Genomic DNA, 5589 nt, shown 5'->3' with positions numbered 1-5589 from the left:
ACCCATTTATATCCCACTGGCTTTACACCTTCAGGTGTACGGACTACAGGTCCGAATACTTCTCTTTTCCAAGAGATTTTAATTCTGCTTCAATTGCTTCTTTCCATTTTGGCCAATCATTACATTGTCTACATTCTTCAATGGATTTTGGTTCATGATCCTTATTATTATCCATAACATCTAATGTTATATTGCATGCAAAAACATAATCGACTTTGATTTGATTTCGGTTCCATGTTATTCCAGACATGATATAATTTGTTGAAATTTCTTCATTATCAGGTACCTGAATTTCTTCCTGTATCATGTCTAAATTCTCTTCGGGAGATCCTTCGAAATTTGTTTCTTCAATTTGACCATCATCAATCAATGCTCCTTTTCTTTTTTGAGGATTCTTATCTTTGGAACTTAATGGTCTTCCACGTTTCTGACGTGGTTTAGACTCATTAGCAAATTTATTTTGTCCTTCCGGGACATTTATTTTAAATGGAGCATTTACAGTTGGAATATGTGACTTGGTCACTCTTTTTGGGTCAGCAAACGAGTCTGGCAATTGATTTGCTAAACTTTGTAAATGAATTATCTTTTGAACTTCCAGTTCACATTGTTTAGTTCAAGGATCAAGATAAGGTAATGATAATTCATTCCATTTAATTTCCTTTTCCAGCTCTCTCTTTCCCCCCCTAATGTTGGGAAAAGTGACTCGTTAAAATGACAATCTGCAAAACGAGTCGTAAATAAATCCCCTGTTGTAGGCTCAAGATATTTAATTATTGACGGGGATTCAAACCCAATATATATTCCTAACCTCCTTTGAGGACCCATCTTAGAGCGTTGTGGTGGAGCTATTGGAACATAAACCGCCCATCCAAAAATTCTTAGATGGGAAATATTTGATTCCTGACCATAAACCAATTGTGATGGGGAGAACTTATGATAACTTGTTGGCCTAATGCGAATTAGTGCTGCTGCATGTAATATAGCATGTCCCCAAGCAGAAATTGGGAGATTGGATTTCATAAGCAATGGTCTAGGAATTAACTGAAGACGTTTAATTAATGACTCAGCCAGACCATTTTGTGTATTAACATGTGCTACAGGATGTTCAACATTTATCCCAATGGACATGCAATAATCATTGAAAGCTTGAGATGTAAATTCACCAGCATTATCAAGCCGAATATTCTTAATAGGAGTATCTGGAAAATGTGCCCGTAACTTAATCAATTGGGCAAGTAATCTCGCAAACGCCAGGTTACGAGTTGATAACAAGGACACATGTGACCATCTTGTTGATGCATCAATTAAAACCATAAAATATCTAAATGGTCCACATGGGGGATGATGGGCCCACAAATATCTCCTTGTATACGTTCCAGAAAACTAATTGATTCAAAATTAATTTTAGCTGGTGATGGGCGAATTATTAACTTTCCTACTGAGCAAGCAGCACATGAAAAATTATTATGAAGAATCTGCTGGCTCTTCAAAGAATGTCCACATGAATTCGTAATTATTTTTTGCATCATTATTGAACCGGGATGGCCTAACCGGTCATGCCAAACAACAAAATTATCAGTAAACTTCTGGTTTACTATAGCATGAGTTTCAATAGTATTGATTTTTGTGTAGTACAAACCACTAGAGAATGTAGGGAGTTTCTCCAAAACATGTTTTGTGCCTTGAGTTATTTTTGTGATTTGAAGGAATTCGCTATTTTCTTCATTGATTGTCTCAATATGATAGCCATTGTTGCGAATATCCTTAAAACTTAATAAATTTCTTTGAGACAATGGGGAGTATAAAGCATCAATTATTTTAATTTCAGTTCCCCAAGGCAATTTTATAGTGGCTCTTCCGGAGCCCTCAATAATATTTGTACTACCCGATATGGTACTCACATTAATCCTTTTCATCATTAATGTAGAGAAGTATTTTTTATTTCTAAGTATTGTATGAGTAGTTGCACTATCAGCAAGACATAATTCTTCACCATTCATAGCAAACTGAACTTGAGTAATATCCATGTTCTTCATGAAATAAAATATATGTCAAAATATTAAGCATAAAAATAAAGATGATAAAATAAATAATTCAATAAAAACACCCAAATATTTCATAAATTCATAAAGCATATAAAGTCCTTATTACAACCATAGAATATAACATTAGTAAATAACTAGAAAAAGTCTAATACTTAAAGTTGACATAAAATAATATAAATTTAATTATTCCTTTCCGGGGCATTGAAGAAATCACCAACTTCTAAATGAGTTGTACTGCCGAAATCAAAATTATTCCCTTCCGGGGAAGTAAGGAAATTAACAACATCGAAATGATTTGCATTGCCAAAATCAAAATCACCCTCACCATCTTCAAGAACAAGGTTTGCCTCAACTTTCTTTCCTTTCTTCAATGATTCTTGATAAAGTTCAATAAGATGCTTTGGAGTTCTACAAACCCGAGACCAATGGCCTTTTCCTCCACAACGGTAACATATATTGGTCTCATTTTTCTCTTTATCATCCCTACGTTCCCACTTCTGGTGGGAATGATAATTTGTGTAATGACCTCCACGACCTCTACCATATCCACTAAAACCACGCCCACGACCGCGACCACGCCATTGGCCACGACCGCGACCACGACCTCTACCTCGACCACTACTACTGGAATGGTCTCTGTTTTTAGTTTCTTTCCCGTTATGGGTTGTCACATTCGTTTCAGGGAATGGAGTAGAGCCAGTATGACGTGATGATTCATGATTTTTCATTAACAGCTCGTTATTTTGCTCAGCCACAAGAAGACAAGATATTAATTCAGAATATTTTTTAAAACCTTTTTCTCTATATTGTGTCTGCAGGACAATATTATTAGCATGGAAAGTGGAGTATGTCTTTTCAAGCATTTCTGCATCAGTAATATTTTCTCCACATAATTTCAATTGAGAAGTTATTTTAAACATAGCTGAGTTATATTCACTAACAGATTTAAAATCTTGTAATCTCAAATTCAACCATTCATAACGAGCTCTAGGGAGTATCACTGTTTTTTGGTGGTCATACCTTTCCTTTAGATTGCTCCAAAGGATTTGTGGGTCTTTCACAGTTAAATATTCATTTTTGAGCCCTTCATGGAGGTGATGGCGAAGGAAAATCATGGCTTTAGCCTTATCTTGAGCTGTTGCCTTATTAGCCTCCTTAATAGTTTCACCAAGGCCTTTAGCATCTAGGTGTATTTCAGCATCTAACACCCATGATAAATAATTCTTTCCGGTAATATCAAGGGCCACAAATTCAAGCTTGGCAAGATTCGACATATTTCACTATATAAAATAATATTCAAAATTAGATCTCATAAAATATCAAACATATACATATCATAACATAATGGTTGATAATAAAAATGTATACAAATAAAATAACATGGCTAAGCTCATTCGTACAAGCACAAAAGCATAATACAACAACAATTAGAGTAGCATGTGGTATCACAAACTATGGTATATGGCATAATTACAGCTCATAATAAATCAGTCAAGGCAGATAGTTATAATAATACTGATTTTATAAACTAAAACTAATAGTCATATAAAACAAAGGATACATTAATAATCAATATACATAATAAAACTACACAAGATAGAAGAAAGACTATAACAAGTTAACAAGACATGAAAAGTAATCTGCTCACATAATAATATATATGTATGTTACTAAGTCATTAAAGTAATCAACTAATTATAAGAATTCCGAACGCATATAAGAATTCCTAGCATCTTCCTAGCAATGATAATTCTTAGTATACTTAAGCACATGTTCCTAAAAGATCACGTAACACATATTACTAGCATCATATTGATACATGTTAACTAATGATATAAAATGAACACCTTTTTTCTTGGCTAGTATACTTACGGAGTGATCAATGTAATAGTTTCGTTTAGAGTATGGTGCTGATAACGTATTATAACATAAGGGGAAAAGGAGAAGATTAGAGAGAGATATGTAGATGGTAATTGTATTGTCTATCTTCATCCATTTCATGACCATCTATATATATACAAGATAGAACATTGTAAGCTATATGGACAATGAAGAGTCCATTCATGAGAGGCTTAATGTGAACTAATGACAAAGGAGGATTACAAGGATGTTATTACAACCACACTTAAGATAGTCATAAAAGGGATTGTTATAAGCTATAATGACCATCCATAATAACATATTTTATAACAATTTATTAATTATAAGAGTGTTTTTTGGGTTGGAAAAAGACACAATTAAACCACTTTTTTTTTTTTTTTTAGGAGAATTCAATTAAACCACTTAATTATAGCAATTATTTGGTTAGAATTTTTGAGTAACAATTACCATTACCCTTTCCACCTCTATTTTACTTCTTTAAAACTTAAGATAACAATTACCTTTACTTTTCTCAAATTAAAAGAAAGGAGTTCAGTTTAATTGATTTCTTTCCATAATTCTATGGTTAAAATTAAACAAATGAAAGGTAAGAGTTAAATTGATTCATTTTCCTTATTTTTATTTGTTTCCTTTATATTCAATTTTCAATATTCATACAGCATGTCTCATTTTTTTTTTGAAACCACATGTCTCATAAATTTGATTAAGTAAAATTTTGGACCAAATCGAGAAAAAACCAATAAATGATACTCGTATTTTATTTTCAATCTTGACACTAGATCTACACAAATTCTTAAACGAACCTGGTTGACACTAATTTATTGTGGACCACTAATATTAGAGAAACTATGATTGTTTTATTAATAAAAAAAAATAAGGTTACTATGTTAAAATAAAAGTCATTTTGGTAATTTATAGGCTATAAGAGGTTAATTTTTTTAATGAAATATTTTATATACTGGTCAATATGAATAATAAAGGTCACTATGTTAAAATTAGGGTTACAACGTCGTATTTAATTTCACAATAATATTAAACGTTATACAAGTTTTAATAAAGTTTACTATGTTAAAAAAAGTCTTTATGTTAAAAATAAGGGTCACTATGTTCAATACAATGTCAGTTGCGTGTGTATAAATTTCGGGTCTACAATAGTACTCCCTCCGTTTTTTAAAATTTGCTCCACTTTCCTTTTTTGGCCGTTTTTAAATACTTGATCCGTTTCCTTTTTTGGAAAGCTTTTACAATATTTCATTCATTTCTCACACTTGGTGGCCCCAACATAATACTCTCTCTCCTCCTATTTTTCCGCTACTTTTGCTTTTTACAATTTTTTTTATTATCTTAACTATCCCACTATCTCCAAATTTTATCAATTTCTCCTAAAACTCCACGAAGAAATAGAGCAATTATTTATAAACGGAGGTAGTATTATTGTGGATCAGGTCCACGTAAGTTTTTCCGATAGATCTATCCTGTATTCCTGTTTGGTTTTTCCATACTACGTCCATCCCTCCAAAATTAACCCAAAATAATCACAAGCGATGAAACCCGACAAATGAACCGAAAGCAAGGTCAAAATTGTAAAATGATCAAAACAAATTCATTCTCCTTCTCTTCTGCACGCTCTTTTTATAAAAAAAAAACAGCACCAAATTCCTAA

This window comes from Chenopodium album, chromosome 25 (genome assembly GCF_948465745.1).
Source record: "Chenopodium album chromosome 25, dcCheAlbu1.1, whole genome shotgun sequence".
Lineage (NCBI taxonomy): Eukaryota > Viridiplantae > Streptophyta > Magnoliopsida > Caryophyllales > Amaranthaceae > Chenopodium > Chenopodium album.
Note: the sequence above shows the minus strand (reverse complement) of the source record.